At 36.9% G+C, this 18,398-nt stretch overlaps 1 protein-coding gene across 7 annotated transcripts in view; it reads left to right on the top strand.

Moving 5' to 3' along the window:
- The window catches only part of OPHN1 (oligophrenin 1), an 838,177-nt gene that overhangs the window by 130,065 nt on the left and 689,714 nt on the right, over positions 1 to 18,398 (top strand). The gene's annotated exons all lie outside the window — the stretch shown is intronic.

Below are 18,398 nucleotides of genomic sequence, written 5' to 3'. Positions count from 1 at the left end.
AGATTAAGAATATGTATTTTGTGGGGTGCATGATTCAGTCCCCAGCATTCTTGTTTCAGATTATTTCTTTAGGATATAAATTCCATCTGAAGATTATTGAGTCAAAGAATAAAGATATTTTGGAGGCTTTTACCTCAGGGCTTTGATCTCTTGGAAGAGTTTTAATAGTTGGTTGAAAGCAGAAACATTGGAGTGATACAGACCTGCATTAAAGTCCTGTTCATACTACTTACCTGCTGTGTGACCTTTGGCAAATGTCTTCACCTTTCTGAGTCCCAGTTTCTTTATCTGCAAAATGGGAATAGTAATTTCTACCACACAGAGTTGTTTGAAGTTTAAGTGAGAAAAATCTACATAATTCAGTTAGCACATGGGAAGTATTATTATTATTTTCCCCTTATTTGATTGTAAGTTCTAGGAGGGCAGGGATGGTGTCTGTCTTGATCCCTTTTGGATCTCTAGCACACATCACAGCACTGGTGCAAGGTAACTTCTGAATAAATATTTATTGAACAAATGAATATCATGGGTTATAATGATTCATAGTACCAGTAGTGATTTGATTATATGTGCTTTCTTGCAGGTTTAGAAGCATCAAATTTCATCTAAAAAACTTCTCTGCTATTTCAATTACTCTTCTCTAATTGTATATGTTTATCATTATTTTTATGCAAATTTGATGTATACTTTTCTTGCGGCTTCTTTTTCAAATGCAATTTTATTGACTTATAGTCATGTGCCATACAATCATCCAAAGTGTAGTCAGTGGCTCACAGTATCATCATATAGTTGTGCATTCATCACCATAGTCAGTTTTTGAACATTTTCCTTATATCAGAAAGAATCAGAATCAGAATAAAAATAAAAGTATTAAAAAACACCCAAATCATCCCCCTCATCCCACCCTATTTTTCATTTGTTTTTTTGTCCCCATTTTTCTACTCATCTGTCCATACACTGGATAAAGGGAGTGTGAATCACAAGGTTTTCACAATCACACAGTCACATTATGTAAGTTACATAGTTATACAATAGTCTTTAAGAGTCAAGGCTACTGGGTTGGAGGTTGGTAGTTTCAGGTATTTCTTTCTAGCTGTTCTAATACATTAAAAACTAAAAAGGGATATCTATGTAATGCATAAGAATAACCTCTAGAATCACCTCTCACTACATTACTAATCTCTCAGCCACTGAGCCTCTTCCCCCTTTTGGTTGAGAAGCCTTTCTCAATCCTATGATGTTGGGTCCAGGGTCATCCCCAGGAGTCATGTCCCACTTTGCCAGGGAGATTTATACCCTTGGGAGTCATGTCCCACCTAGGGGGGAGGGTAGTCAGTTTACCTGCTGTGTTGACTTAGAGAGAGAGGCCACATCTGAGCAATGAAAGAGGTTCTCTTGGGGTGACTCTTAGGCACAATTTTAAGTAGGTTTGGTCTCTCCTTTGGAGTTACAAACTTCATAAGGGGAACTCTTGGGGCTTCTTTTAAATGTGCATCTGAGAAAACAGTCATTGTTTGATCAGTGGAAGGGACTGGATATTCATAGAAGTTCTGACTATTCTTAGAACAGTGTTTCAATAGGTACAGTATCAAATAATTTAAACTACAGATTTTACCTTTCCAAAAATGGGGTTGACCTGGCCATACCTTCTAATAGTCTTCATACTCCTACACTATTGCCAGGACTTAATAAATTAATGGGTTAGCTGTAACAACGCTTTTCAACCTTGAATGTGCATACGAAGCACCCTGGAATTTTTTTAAAATGAAGACTTAGTCTGCAGATCTGGGAACCACAGTTTGGGTAGCAAAGATGTAGACCACTCTTAAAAGTGAAAAGGTGAAAGAGATCAGTAGCTCGAGCTTGTTAAGGAGTCAATGGAGGTTTTATTTTTAAAAGTTAGGATGGGAAATGCTTATGTTTATAAGTATGAAATAAGTATGTTTATTTGCTCAGTGAAGTGATAAATATGCTGTTGGTCCCTGAGATGCAGAGGCTAAGAGACAGGGCAAATAGTGCTCTTGTATACACAAAGAACTGAGCCAGTGTTTCTTAACTTTTGTTCATTATCTTCCGCCTCAGAACCATTTTAGATATTTTTATCCTACTTGCAATCCCCATGAACTTTTTATATATAGCAATTATATTGAGATATAATTGACATAGCTTGCATTTTACCCACTTAAAGTGCATAATTCAACTTTCACCACAATCAATATTAGAACATTTTCATTCTCCCAAACAGAAATTCCTGCCCCTGCAAACATAGGTAACCACTAATTTACTTAATGTGTCTATAGATTTGCCTCTTCTGGATATTTCATATAAACGGAGACAAACAATGTGTGGTCTTTTGTGACTGACTTCTTTCACTTAGCATAATGTTTTCAAGGTCCATTCTTTCTTTTTTTTACTTCAAAATATGTTTTATTGTATATTCATATTCATTTATTTTCTAAAGCATTTTATTTTGGAAAATTTCAAACATACACAAAAGTAGAGAGAATAATAAAATGGAACCTGATAGGCTCATCACCCAGCTCCTATAATTATTAACTTATGGTCACTTTTGTTTCATCTATATACTCACCTGCTTTCTCTTTCCCTAGTGGTTTGTTTTGAAGAAAGTCTCTGAAAACATATATTTTAGTATGTACCTCATAAAAATAAGAACTGTTAAAAAACATAAACAATCCTTTATTATACCTAAAACAATCAATAATAATACCTTAATATCATCAAAGAAAGAGTAAATATTCAAACTTTTTATGAATTAATTTGTTTTCTTAAATTTGGCTTACTGGGATTCAAACTAGGTGCATACATAGCTCTTATTTTTGGTGTCTCTTAATTCTCTTTTTAAAATATCCCCTCCTTTTTTTCCCCTTAGCAGTTTACTTGCTGAAGAAATTGATTGTTTGACTTATGAAATTTCCCACATTCTGGCATTTACTGATCCCATTATCATGTTGTCATTTACCATGTTCTTCTATCTCCTAGTTTTATAGTGTGTGCAGGTATTTTCATCCTGTTCCTAGTTGTGTCCTCTTCGTCTTCACCCTGTTTTTGAGGTAGGAATTCTCACCCTTGGGTTATGGGGATGGTCAAACACATGACACCTGACACTAGACAGATAAAGATTGACAGCAGTTTATTATTCACACATACAATCTGTGGAAGGAGGACACTGCATGCCATGCACAGCCATATGGGGTTTGCACTCGGAAGCAGAATGAACAAGCAGGTGCTGCGGGAATTGGGCTCTGTAGTGATAAGAAGATGAGGTGAACTACAATCACATGACCAGTTGCAGAAATGAGGACTGTAATGTTATGAATATTTCTTCCTTATTTTGTTATGAGTATGTTTGTATTTGTACATAAAGTGAATATCTTTGTTTTCTTCTCTATCTTATCCCCTTATCATATGACATAAGTTGTATTGTTCATTTTGTGATATTTAAGTTATAGGATATCAAGTTTAAGTTATAAGATACCAAGGACTTGCACCCCATTATGAAGAGAGTTAGTGCATTTCTGGTTGTACGCAGGACAGTTGAGTATTGTTAGGTGAAAAATATGTCTGTTATTGTTTTTTATTTAGAGATTAAGCATGGTTTAAGGTGATGTGTATAGCTGCCAAGTTGACAAGGGGTGGACTGTGATGGTTAGGTTCATGTGCCCAGTTGTCTGGTCAAGCAAGCCCTGGCTTATCTGTTGCTGCAAAGACATTTCATGGACTTAAATCATCATCAATACATTGATTGCATCTATGGCTGATGATATTTGCAGTCAGCTAAGGGGAGTGTCTTCTGCAATGAGATACGTTCAGTCTAATCAGTTGAAGGCTTTTAAGGGGGGTGGGTGGTGGCTTCAGCAGTCAGAAGAGAAAACCTTCCTCTCTGCTTCAGCCAGCCAACTTCTCCTGGGGAATTAATTCATTGAAGACCTTCATCAGAGTTGCCAGCTTGCAGCCTTCCCTGTGGAATTTGGACTTGTGCCTCCCCACAGTTGCATGAGATGTCTTTATAAAGTCTCATACTAGTTACAGATATCTCCTGTTTGTTCTTTTTCCCTAGAGAACTTTGATTAATACACCTGGTTCCCATGAGAGGATGTGATTGGTTTGAGTAATTTTATGGGCTGGTAGGAAAGTGAAATCAGTTAGGTTGAGGACAGGGTGGAATGAAGCTGATCATGCTGATAGGGGAACTAGCTGGTTTAGGAGCTTTTCCCAGTGAGTGGCATGCATACCTGTGAGAGCAGTAGAACTCACAGTTAGGCCTTTGGAAGCATGCATGGCTCAAAAATACCAAGCCAGCATGTAAAATTTTAGGCCTTTCAATATAATCCTTACATTTTAAAATTTCCTGTCACTTTTCCTTCAGCTAATGGTTTTAGAAGCCATTTCCTAGATCTGTTATTTAATTAGGAGTTGCAAAATGGTTATATTCTAATTCTACCATTCCTTAATATGTTTAGCAGGAATTTTTCTATGAAGACAACTTGCCCTCATCAAATCTTTGGTTTTCCTAAACTTTAGATTTGGGCTGAAAAGACAGATACATTGCCTGATTTTTCCCCTTTATTTCTGAGTTTTTAGAACAATGGGTTGGTTCCCTAGCATCCTCAAAGGGTGATCAGTTTTGGGGGTAGGGGGTGTATCCTTATAGAACTCGTAGATTTTTAAATTTGAAGAGTTTCAATCCACCGTGTTCATTATTCTTTATGATGCTCAAATTTTCCCACATTTGGTTTGTGGGAAGCCCTTCAAGTTACTTCAATTATGTTTTTATAGAGGAAGTAATAAAAGCTAAAAAAAGTTCTAATTTAGTTAAAGACTCTTTGGTGTCCTTCACCCATTACTCAACATATTTTAAAGTGTTTTGGACTTTTTTACCTTTAGGCTTTTGTTCATAATATTCTTCCTATCAAAATTTAAGGAACAATGAATTAGATAATTATGAAACTGAGGGATGGGCACTGGGGAATTTGTCATTCTGTTCCAACAACTTTTTATTACTAGCTTTCTTCTGGTATCAGTCATATGCCAAACAATTCACTCAATAAATCATGTACAATTCATTGGTTTTTACTATTAACATGGAGTTGTGATCACAATCAGTTTTAGAACATTTTCATTACCCTCCTCCAAAGAACCATGAAACAATTAGCAGTCAAACCTTCATTCCTCCAATATTGCAACCACTAAACTAATTTCTGTCTCTAGAGATTGGCATAACCTTTTTTTTCCCACTTTTTTTAAAAATTTGAGAATTGTGGGTTTACAGAGCAATCATGAATAAAATACTGGATTCCTATATACCACCCTATCATTAACACCTTGCATTGGTGTGGTACATCCCCTTCTTTTTTTATTTTTTTGAGGGATCCTAGCTCAGGTTGGGGGACGGTGATGAATTTATTTGCTGAGTCGGGCTTAGAGAGAGAAAGTCCACATTTGAGCAACAGAAGAGGTTCTCTGGAGGTGACTCCTAGGCATAAGTATAGGTGGGCTTAGCCTCCCCCTTTACAATTGTAAGTTTCACCAGAGCAAGCCTCAAGATCAAGGGCTTGACTTTTTAATGCAATTTTATTGAGATATAATCACATAACATACAATCATTCAAAGTGTACAGTCAGTTCTTCATAGTATCGTCATATAGTTGTGCTTTCATCACCACATTGAAACTTCAAACATTTTCATTACTCCAAAAAATAAAAGAAAAATTAAAATAAAAAAGAACATCCAAAACATCCCATTTCCCTCTCCCCCATTGTTCATTTACTTTTTATTGAGATATATTCACACACCCTACAATCGGCCACAGTGAACAATCAGTTATTCACAGCACTATCATACAGTTGTGCGTTTATCACCAGAATCAATTTTTGAACTTTTTCCTTACTCCAAAATAAAAATAAAAAAGCAAAAAAGAACACCTAAATCTTTCCATACCCTCCATCCCAGCCTATTCTTCATCTAATTTTTGTCTCCATTTTTTCCACTCAATTGTCCATACACTGGATAAAGGGAGTGTGAGCCACAAGGTTTTCCCAGTCACACAGTCACACTGTGCAATCTACATAGTTATACAATACTCTTCAAGAATCAAGGTCACTGGGTTGCAGTTTGACAGCTTCAGGTATTTCCCTCTAGCCATTCCAACACACTAAAGACTAAAAAGGGATATTTATAGTGCATAAGGATACCCCCCAGAGTGACCTCTCAACTCCATTTGAAATCTCTCAGCCACTGAAACCTTATTTTATTTCATCTCTCTTCCCCCTTTTGGTGAAGAAAATCCTCTCAATCCCATGGTGCTGGGTCCTGGCTCATCTCCAGGAGTATTTCCCACATTGCCAGGGGGATTCACACCCCTGGGAGTCATGTCCCATGTAGTGGGGAGGGCAGTGAGTTTACCTGCCAAGTGACCTTAGAGAGAAAGAGAGGGGCCACATCTGAGCAACAGTGAGGCTCTCTAGCGGGAGCAGAACACCCCTAGGCACAATTATAAGTGGGCTTAGCCTCTCCCTTGCAGCAACTAGCCTCACAAGGGAAAGCCCCCAGATCGAGGGCTTGACTCATTAAATTGGCAGTCCTCAATGTTTGCGGGAAAATCAGTAATAGCCCAGGTGGGGAAGTCCAACGCTTCTGCATTTCTTCCCATCTCCTCGGGGGGTACTGCAGATGCATTTATACTCTCTGCAAGATCAAGGTTTTGACTGTTAAAGTAGCTAAGTTCACATAGCATATGCTATGTCCATGATAATCCACCCATATCTCATATTATCATAACTTAGTTGTATAATCCTCATCACTATCCTTTTTAAATGATTTTTATGACCCAACACAACTTGTAGCTCTTTTCAGCCCTTAATTATTTGTCCCTAGTATTTATGTGGTGCTAGTATGGTATTCCTATTAATTATAGTCTGTAATATGCAGTGGGTAGGTTTTTCCCATATACTGCTCTGTTGTCAACATTCTGAACTAGTGTCATACCTTAGAGTATATAATGTGAGCACCTATCTGTAATTGTAGTGCTGATCTGTGCAATACATGCCTTTAAACAACCCCTTTCAATCCTATTCACCTTCACTGCAGCTCTGATATTTATAATGGAGACTGGTCTATTCCTGACCTTTCATGTAAATGGAATAATATAGTAAGTGATGATTGGCATCTTTCACTTAGCTAAATGTTTTCAAGGTTCATCGACATTGGAGCATGTATCACTACTTCATTTATTTCTATGACCGAATAATTGTATGGATATAACACGTTTGTTTTTCCATTCATCAATTGATGCACATTTGGGGTGCTTCCACCTTTTGGCTATTTTAAATAATGCTTCCATGAACACTGGGGCACAAATATCTGTTCAAGTCCCCGTATGCAATTATCTTTGGTATATATCTAAAGGTGGGATTCCTGGCCACCTGGTAATTTTATATTTAACTTTCTGAGGAACTGCCAAATTATTTTCCACAGCAGCTGCAACATTTTTCATCCCTACCTGTGATGTGCACAGGTTCCTATTTCTCCTTACCCTTTTCAACACTTGTTAATTTACATTTGTTTAAACATAGCCATCTGTGCTGGTTTGGCTGTATTATGGCCCCCAAAACGCCATGTTCTTTAATGCAGTCTTTTGGGGGCAGATGTATTAGTGTTGATTAGGTTGGAACCTTCTGATTGTTTCCATGGAGATATGACTAGTAACACCTTTGATTAAGGTATGACCTGTTGATGGGATTGTTTCTATGGAGGTGTGGCCCTGTCCATTCAGCTTGGGTCTTGATTTAATTACTGGAGCCCTATAAAAGCTCAGAAATAGAAGGACTTCAGAGAAGCTGCAGCTGAGAGACACATTTGAAGATGGCCATTGAAAGCTGACACTGACATTTTGGAGAACACCGTTTTGAAATGCAACCTGGGAGCAAGCAGATGCCAGCCACATGCCTTCTCAGCTAACAGAGGTTCTCCGGACACCATTGGCCTTCCTTTGGTGAAGGTATCCTATTGTTGATGCCTTACCTTGGACACTTTATGGTCTTAAGACTGTAACTTGTAACCAGATATACCCCCTTTATAAAAGCTGATTCATTTCTGGTGCTTTGCAAAAGGGCAGCATTGGCAAACCAGAACAGTATCCTAATGGTTATGACATGATATCTCATTGTGGTTTTCATTTGTATTTGCCTAATGACTAATAATGTTGAACATCTTTTCATGTACTCATTGGCTATTTACATATCTTCTTTGGAGAAATGGCTGTTCAGATCCTTGGCCCATTTGCTAATTGGGTTGTCTTTTTATTATTATTGAGTTGTTAAGAGTTCTTTATGTATTCTTGATATAAGTTTCCTGTGCCAGTTTGAAACTGCTATTTTCCCCAGGGAATGCCATGTTCTTGTAATCCAGTCTTGTGGGTGCAATTTTATTGTGGGTGAGACCTTTTTATTAGGTTGTTTCCATGGAGATGCAACCCACCCAACTGTGGGTGAGACCTTTTGATTAGATTATTTCCATGGCGGTGTGACCCTGCCCATTCACTGTGAGTTTTAATTAGATCACTGGAGTCCTTAAGAGAGCTGAGGGCCCACATAGATTCAGAGACCTGGAGATGCTTGGAGATGCAGACAGGAAGGCATTTGGAGATGCTAAGCTAAGGAGCCCCCCTCCCCCCATGGCAGCTTGTGCTGCAAGATCTCACTGTAGGAGAAAACGTTCCCAGAGCCAGTGAATACAGGTCAGCCTAGCTCCAACTGAGGTTTTAATTAATAAATGTAGACTGCTGAATACAGGGTACAAACATAACCAAACCCCTAATAAGCAGCAAAGTACCCTGAGGTCGCTCCCAGTGGAGAGGAGGTGGGGCTGACAGAGAGAAACAAATCAATTTAAAAAAGAAAAAAATACAGAGACTTTTGAAGACTGACCTTAGAGAGCCAGAAGGTGCCTGTGCCCTGGGAAAGGGAGCCCAGAAGAATGGATGATCTCTCTGGCTGATAGGAAAAACGGGGGGGGGGGGGGGGGGGGGCATGGACTGGCTCTGAAAAAGGGCTTTCTTTCCCTTTTTCTCTCTCTCAACCTGAGTTGTCTCAGTGGAGGGAGCCTCAGCCATTTTCAGTTTGCAGTGCTCTGACTCAGACAGGGGTGGACTTAACAGAGTCAGAGAGACAAAGGAGTAATCAAATGCAGAAGATAATTCCATAGGGAGTATATCTTCCCTAAGAGAAGGGATGTGGGACCCAGCCCAAGTGCCTGCTCTCCCTTCAGAACTCAGACCCAAGGCCTGGGAGAAAACAATCAATCCAGAAACAACTTAACCTGAAAATTAAAGGGGTCACACCTCTTTACACCAGTGGGGAGCGACAGGCTGACAGGTGATACTTGCTGAGCAGGTTAGGAAAAGCACAGCAGTGAGAGGCCTCACAAAAAAGTCTGTCAATCTTCTAGGACACACCCTCAGGGAAACCTGAAACTGAATATTTTCCCCTTTGGAAACCTGAGCCCATTCTGGTCTTGGAAAATCTGATTGGAGTAATCAAGGAAACCAGATGCCTAGACAACAGGAAACCACAAATCACCACAGGAAAAATGAAGCTATGACCCAGTCAAAGGAACAAACTTACACTTCAACTGAGATACAGGAATTGAAACAACTAATGCTAAATCAATTCAAGAAGTTTAGGGAAGATGTGGCAAAAGAGCTGAAGGATATAAAGAAAACACTAGGTGAACATAATGTAGAAATCAAAAGTTTGAAAAAAAAACTGGCAGAATCTATGGAAATGAAAGGCACAACACGAGATGAAAAATACAATGGAGAGATACAATAGCAGATCTCAAGAGGCAGAAGAAAACATTCAGGAACAGGAGAACAAGAAACCTGAAATCCTAAACACAAAAGAACAGATAGGGAATGAAAGGAAAAATATGAGCAATGTCTCAGGGAATTGAATGACAACATGAAGTGCATTAATGTATGTGTCTTGGGTATCCCAGAAGGAGAAGAGAAGGAAAAAGGGGCAGAAATAATAATAGAGGAAATAATCAATGAAATTTTCCCATCTCTTATGAAAGATATAAAATTAAAGATCCAAGAAGCGCAGCATACCCCAAACAGAATGGATCTGAACAGACCTACACCAAGACACTTAATAATCATATTATCAAACATCAAAGACAAAGAGAGAATACTGAAAATAGCAAGAGAAAAGCAATCCATCACATACAGAGGAAGCTTGATAAGACTATGTGCAGATTTCTCAGTAGAAACCACGGAGGCAAGAAGGAAGTGGTGTGATATATTTAAGATACTGAAAGAAAAAAACAGTCGACCAAGAAACCTATATCCAGCAAAACTGTCCTTCAAATATGAGGGAGAGTTTAAAATATTCTCTGACAAACAGACAACGGGAGAGTCATGAACAAGATACCTGTTCTAAAGGAAACACTAAAGTGAGCACTGCAGACAGATAGGAAAAGACAGGAGTGAGAGGTTTGGAACACAATTTTGGGTGATGGTAGCACAACAATGTGAGTACACTGAACAAAGATGACTGGGAGTATGGTTGAAAAAGGAAAGTTACAGGCATGTGGGACACCAGAAGGAAAGAAGGAAAATAAAAACTGGGGCTGTATAACTTCGTGAAACCTGGAGCACTCAATGATTGTGATAAAATGTACAAATATGTTTTTACGTGAGGGAGAACAAATGAAGGTGAAACTTGCAAGTTGTTAAAAATAGGGTGATACTGGGGAAAAATACAATTAATGCAAACTAGAGACTATAGTTAACAGATCATTGTTTTATGCTCCCTTTAATGTAACAAAGACAATATACCAAAGTTAAATGACTGTAAGTGGGAGATGTAAGGGAGGGGTTTGGGAGTCTTGGTATTGGTTATGCTGTCTGACTCTTCTATTGTACTTTGGTTTAATTCCATCTTTCATTTTTTTGCTTTTTAGCTGTCATTTTTTTTCGTGTCTGTACCTTCTTTGACTCTTCTCCTTCTGTACTGAGGAAATAGAGGTGTCATATAGATAGTGGTGATGGTGGTGAATGTATAAATATGTGATTATACAGTGAACCTTCAGTTGTTTACTTAGGTTGGAATGTGTGGTGTGTGAACAAAATTGTCTTAAAAAAACGGGTTAATGAAGAAACCTTGAGGGCACTATATTGAGTGAAATAAGACAGACACATAAAGGCAAATATTGTAGGGTCTCACTGATATGAACTAATTATAATGTGTAACCTCATAGGCATGAAATATAAATTACCAGGGTATAGAATGAGGCTAAAGAATGGGGAGTGGTTGCTTATTATGACCAGAGTGTTCAACTAGGTTGAACTTAATTGTTTGGAATTGAACTGAGGTGACAGTAGCATGTTATTGTGAGAATAACTAACAGTGCTATATGGTATGTGAATGTGGTGGAAAGGGGAAGCTTAGAATCACATATGTCACGGAAGGAAAGTTGGAGTTTAAAAGATGGGAATGTATAAAACAGTGAATCTTGTGCTGGACAATGTCCGTGATTAACTGTACAAATATCAGTATTCTCTTTCATGAACTAGAACAAATGTATAACACTACAACTACAAGTTAATTATAGAGGGGTATATGGGTAAAAAATATACCTGTTCCAAACTATGTACTACAGTTAGTAATATTTTAACATTCTTTCATCCATGGTAACAAATGTACCATTCCAGTACTGTGAGTTAATAATGGAGGGGTGCGGTTAGGCGTATGGGTGGATTTCTGTTTTGTTTATTGTTTTTATTTCTTTTCTGGAGTAATGGAACTGTTCTAAAAATTTGAAAAAAAAATTATGGTGATGGATGCACAGCTGTGTGATGGTACCATGGGCAACTGATTGTGCACTTTGGGTGATTGTATGGTATGTGAACAATATCAATAAAATTGAATTTAAAAAATGTAATTGAGGCTTGTTTTATGGCCTAGCATGTAGTATATCCTTGGTAATGCCCATGAGCACTTGAGTAAAAATGTATACTCTGCTGTTGTTGGGTAGAGTGTTCTATAGTTATCTGTTAGGTCTAATTGGTTTATAGTGCCGTTCAAGCCTTAAATTTCTGTGTTGATTTTCTGCTTAGTTGTTCTACCTGTTGTTGAAAGTGGAATATTGAAGTCTCCAACTATTATTGTTGAATATTCTATTTCTCCCTTCATTCTGTCATTGTATGTTGCATGTATTTTGGGGCTACATTTTTAGGTGCACATATCTTTTATAATTATTTAATGGATTAACCTTTTATCCTTATAAAATGTCTCTCTCTACCAACATCTTTTGCTGTAAGGTCTACTTTGATGCTAATCTAGCCACTCCAGCTTTCTTATAGTTTGTTTGTGTTATATATCATTTTTCATCCTTTTACTTTTCTCCTATTTGAATCTTTGCATGTAATGTGTATCTGCCCTCTATAGCCAGCATATAATTAGATTTTTAAAATCTGGTCTCACAGTTGCTGTCTTCTGATTGGAGTTTTATTCCATTTACATTTAAACTTACTATGATATAGTTGGATTTAGATCTGAGATTTTACTTTTGTTTCCATATGACTCATGTCTTTTTTGTTCCTTTACTGCTTCCTTTTGAATTAAGTGAATATTTTCTTAGTCTAACGTTTTAATTCATTTAATGTATTTTTGAGTTCTTTCCTTAGTGGTTACTCTAGGGTGTACCATATTCATCTTATATTATCAGAATCCCCCATCATATTTATACTAAATTCAATTCCAGGTATATAGCTCTAATTCCTTTTCCCCTTTTTGTGCTATTTTTGCTATACATTGCTATTACATTTCTTTATGTTACAGGACAGAAAATACAATCACATACAAATTTTTATATAGCTGCTTTTTATATCAATTAAGAAAGGAGAAGAAATGTTCTATCTTTCTACAATTACATAATCACTTTTACTGGCTCTCTGTTTTTCATGTGGATTAGGATTATTATTTTAGCCTGAAGAAGGACTTTAGTATTTCTTGTAAATCTGGTCTTCTAGCAGTGGATTCTCTCAGTAGAACCTTGTCTCACCCTAAGCTGTTAAAATCAGCATGCCTGTGTCTGGGCCCCAGGCAAAGATAAATTTTAAAAATTGCACCCGTTTATTCTAATAGTAAAACAGGTGTGATAGCCACTTGGCTAGATGATTTCCAAGGTCACTTGCAGATCTGACATACTGTGATACTGTGGGTAAGAAAGATTTTATACCCTAAATCTTTAGTCTGTGTTAGACTGTATCTTCCAAACATTGCAGGATGGTATAGGCCTGTAATTCTCAACGTGTGGTCCCTAGACCAGCAACATAAATCATCAGGGAAAATGCTAGAAATGTAAGTTCTCAGGCCCTACCCCACAACTACTGAGTCAGAAACTTTGGGGGTGGGGCACAGCAGCCTGTGTTTCAGCAATCTCCCTCCTCATAGGTGATTCTAATGCATTTTTAAGTTAGAAATAGCTGGCATAGGGAAAGAGTATGGGCTTTGGTGACTGAAGATTTCTTGTGAGTCTCAGAGCTATCACTGGCCAGCTTTGTTTTGAAGTAGGGCAAGTTATTATGTTTTCTGAGCCCCCCTTCTTTATTCCTAACTTACATGGTTTTTGTGAGATTAGTCAGAGAATTTATGTCAGAGCCCCTTTGTAAACTGTTAAGTCTCTGTGTACTGGTTAGGTGTTATTGTTAAGCAAGATAACTGCAGTTATTGTGCATCTATTCTGGGCCAGAGCTGTGTCAAGGGCTTTGTATGTGCTTTCTCACTTAATCATCAAACACCTTATAAGTAGTGGTAAAATTACTTAACAATTCAATTTCTTAACAATTCAGTTACAAAACAATTCAATTTAGTATTCCAACTGCATCAAAATCTAACTACATCTAAATGCAACTGCATTGAAATTCATCTATATCAAAATCTAACTACTTAAAAATCCAGCTACATCCAAATCCAAGAGGAAAGCTAGAAGAAGAATGGTGCTTATTACAATACTAAGAGCATTTTGTTGAGTTCTCCCACCTCCTCACCAACAAAAGCACAAAATTACGTCTCTTGATCAGTAGCTAGAACAGAGTAACACTTAGCTCTGATACTTAACTAGTTACTTGTGTTACCTAAGGAAAGTCATGTTTACTCTGTAGGGTTTAGTGTTTTTATTTTAAAATGAGCAGTTTTACCACAAAATTTTTAAAAGAGCCTTTCCATCTTAGTCTGTTAGTTTAAGATATGCTTTGTGGTATAACAATGAGTGATCATTAGAAGCTATAGAAATTGTACCTTCCCAGTGGACTTTAAGAATTAGAGAAGCAGTTATTTTTCTATACTGGATTAACAGTCATCATTGTCATCAGATTAGAACTGCATTGGATTGTACTGGACCAGACTAAAAAATGCCAGTTGAATAATGGAAACCTTCCCTGTCACTATTGGTGGCAAGGAGTATTATTAGGGCTTCTCAGAAATCAGGGGGTTTATTATGAAATTAATTGCCCATTTATTTTCACGTAGATAGGTATTCACTGTGAATGTGAACATTTTGATATATTTTGTCACAGCTCTTTTCTGTGTGGGCCTGAATTTATTTGCATGTGTGTTTGCGCATGCTTTATAACACCAATTTTATTGACTCTATATTATTACATTATATCATACTTACATGCTTTTCTTGGCCTCCGCTATTCGTACTGTGATTGTGATTTATCAGGGGCTTAAATGTGAACTCAAAGTTTCAGTGTTGTGGGTTCTGTGAGTTTGAATGTACCTAGAGGCTTGCTTGTGGTGGAGCTGTCAGTGTCTGAAGAATGTAGTCTCCCTGTGGCTAAAGAAACAGAAATTTGTTTCTAGGCAGCAGAATCTGTTCATTTCACTCTCTGTGTTAGACACGGCAGCAGACTATGTTCATAGAGTTTGAAGGTTTTAATCTGTGCTTTTTTAAAAAAAGTTCCACAAATGAACATTTAGAGGTAGGAGAACTCATGAAGAGGAGGTTAAAAAGATTTTCTCTCTATCCTCTTTGGCCTAGAATCCTGTTGCTTTGTTTTCTCAAAGGCTTTCTTTTGCAGAGCTGTTCCAAGGACAACTGGAGTTTTCTCTTGAGAATCAGGCAAGCTTTTCAGATGTTAATAAGTTCAAGCAGGACCCAGGAAGCTCTGTAGTCGGGGATGGGGGGGGTGGAGGGGGGAATGGGGAGTAAGTAAAATACCCAGGCAGTAGAACCTTTCCCTGGACTGTAGCCAAGTTCTTACTACTGGTGATAACTGTAGGAAAGGTTCAAAAAGGTCATAAATAAATAAACCTTATTATATGACCTTCAAAATGGTCATATAATCAACCTCCTTGCATTTACCCCTCAAACATGAACATTTCATCATGTTTCCTTCAGATTGTGCTCCCTCTCTCTATTTCTTTCTCTCAATAAAACATTACTTCGTATCCCTTCTCCCCATTCCTATTCTGCCTTGCCAAAGGTAACCACCGTCCTGGATTTGGTGTGTATACTTATTGGGCATTTAAAAAATATCATATATATAGTATATCACATATGATTTTTATATGTATGTGTGTATATGTATATATGCATACACACAAACATATATATAATGAATATATACAGAATTGTTTTGTATATTTAAAATTCTTCCACAAGAGGAATTATATCATGTTCTATATATCAATCTATTGAATGACTTGCCTTTTTTCACTCAGCTTTATAATTTTTAGATGTTTAGATATTTCCATTTTGAGACATAGAGATGGAAGCCATTCACTTTTAGTGCTTAATAGTATACTTCTGTCATGAATTTTTTTTTTTTGGAAATTGCATACAAAGTCTCCTGCCAATGCAGAAAATCCTCTCCACAAATGTATAAATAAAGAAAGCAGTTTTATTATTGAATAAGCATTAAACCAGACTGGAATGCACATCACAGGTAATGTGCTAATGAAATTGCACACTTATTTATTATCCTTTACATACATGTTCTCAAGATAAATAACTTGTCCTCATGTAAGAGGACTTGACAGCACAATTTGCTATATATATAGTTCATCCAAAATTTACCTACTAATTGGGATAGCTATATGCGTTAGTTAATTGCCTTTACCCAAAGGGAAAACAAAACTTCTTGTATTTCTATGACAGGCAATTACAGCTTGGAATTAGAAGCCTAGGCTAAAATCCCATGGTGACATTGATATAGAAAACTGTCTTCCTTGATGTTTACATTTCAAGGAGATGGCTCCTTGACCCTTAAGAAAAGCATTCCTGGGTTATTAGGCTGGAAGGAGACTTATTTAGCTTTTAAAGAGATTTACATACTATCAAAGGGTCAGAAGTAGGCTTTAAAATGACAGATTTTCTCAAGGAAATGCTCTAAAGAAAGGGAGAGGAGAAAAGCTTTATATGCCTTTTGGCAACAAGGAAAATCCAGTCTTACAATATACACATTTGGTTATCTATTTCCTTATTGATGGGCATGTAGTCTGTTTTAATTTTTCATCATTACAAATAATATCCCAAGGAACATCTGCATATATACTTTCCTGGACAAGGTGCAAGAGTTTCTCAGGTAATGAGGTTTTTAATATGACCAGATATTTCCAAATTGTACTCCAAAGTGGTTATGTCCATTTATATTTCCACCAACAAATATGAGATTTTATATTTCTACATATCATCGTTACCCTTGATATTGTCAGACATTGAACATTTTTTGCTAATCTAGTGGGTATGAAATGGAAACCTCATTGTCAAAAGAACTTCTGCAAATCAAAAGAAGAAAGCTTTATTAACTGTATCACAGTTCGCAAATTGGGCAATGCCAAGTAAAAGCAGGTGTTCCGAAGTATTTCTGGGGCCTTGGGAATACATAGTCCCTCAAAAAGGGGAAATTATAGTTGTCATGAGTTCTGTTCTAGTGGCTTATTGGAACATCCATGCAGAAAGAAACTTGTCAGAAGATAATTGGTCAGAGCTTTGGTTTCTTTTCCTCATTCTATTTCTTCTAAGCTTTAGATTTCATTCTTCAAGGTGTACATGACTGAGGTCTGTTTGCGTTAGCAAAAAGTGCCCATCTTGTGCACCTCCTTTGCCAGAAACCATTTTATCTGTAATCCAGGGCCTGAAGGCCAATTTAGAGTTCCTTTCACGTTAATTTTTTTGTTCTTCTTTTTTTTATTTTCTTTTTTTTACACATTAATTTTTATTTCCTTAACTTTTGCTTGAGAATTTTACATTATGTTTATTGGCCATTTGTATTTCCTCTTATGTGGATTGCCTATTTTTATATTATGTCCCTGTTTTTTCTTTTGGGTTGTTAGTCTTTAATATTAATTTGTTATTTAGAAATTTTAGAAATTAATCCTCTGCCTCTTAAGTATGTTATGAATATTTCCCCCCTATTTCCAGTCCCCTTCTTTGCCAAAGACATCACAGTTTTAACTCCCTCCTTGCTTTCACTTTTGTTCATGGTTTCTTATATCATACAGGAGTTTTAAACTGTTAAATATATCCACATTTTCTGTTACTATTTGTGCTCCTTGTATCTTAAGAAATTCCTACACTGAGGTTGAAGAGATATTTTCTTCTTAAAAACTTCTAAAGTTTTGTTTTTTACATTTAGTTTATTAATTCATGTAGTTTTATTTTTATAAATGGTGTAGATAGATATCTAATTTTTATATGGATAGGCAATTATCCCAATATCTTTTAAGGAATAATTTAGTCTTTATTTTCTGAGCAGCTTTATTGACATATAATTCACATACCATACAATTCACCCATTTAAAGTGTACAATTTACTGGGTTTTAGAATGTTCACAGATATGTGCAACCACCTCCCTCCCACTCAATTTTAGAACGTTCTTATCACCTCATAAAGAAACTCTGTACCTTTATTTATCACCCTTCCTATTGCCCCCATCCTTTCCCCAGCCCTAAACAACCACTAATCAACTTTCCATCTGTATGGATTTCCATATTCTGAAATTTCATATGAATGGAATCACATAATATGTGGATTTTTGTGACTGGCTTCTTCCAGCATACTATTTTCAAGGTCCATCCAAGTTGTCATATGTATTAGGACTTCATTCCTTTTTACAGCTCAATAATATTTATCCATTCATCCGTTGATAGACAGTAGGGTTGCTTCCGTCTTTTCACTATTGTGACTAGTCCTGCCATGAAGTTCAGTGTGAAAATATCTGTTTGAGTTCCTGCTTTCAATTATTTTGAATATATACCTAGTAGAGGAATTGCTGGGTCGTATGGTAGTTTCGTATTTAGCTTTCTGAGGAACCACCATACTGTCTTCCACAGTGGCTCTACCATTTTACATTGCCACCAAAAATGAA

This window comes from Choloepus didactylus, chromosome X (genome assembly GCF_015220235.1).
Source record: "Choloepus didactylus isolate mChoDid1 chromosome X, mChoDid1.pri, whole genome shotgun sequence".
Taxonomy (NCBI): Eukaryota; Metazoa; Chordata; class Mammalia; order Pilosa; family Megalonychidae; genus Choloepus; species Choloepus didactylus.
The sequence above is the reverse complement of the archived record's forward strand: the minus strand, read 5'-3'. Positions and strand labels throughout refer to the sequence as shown.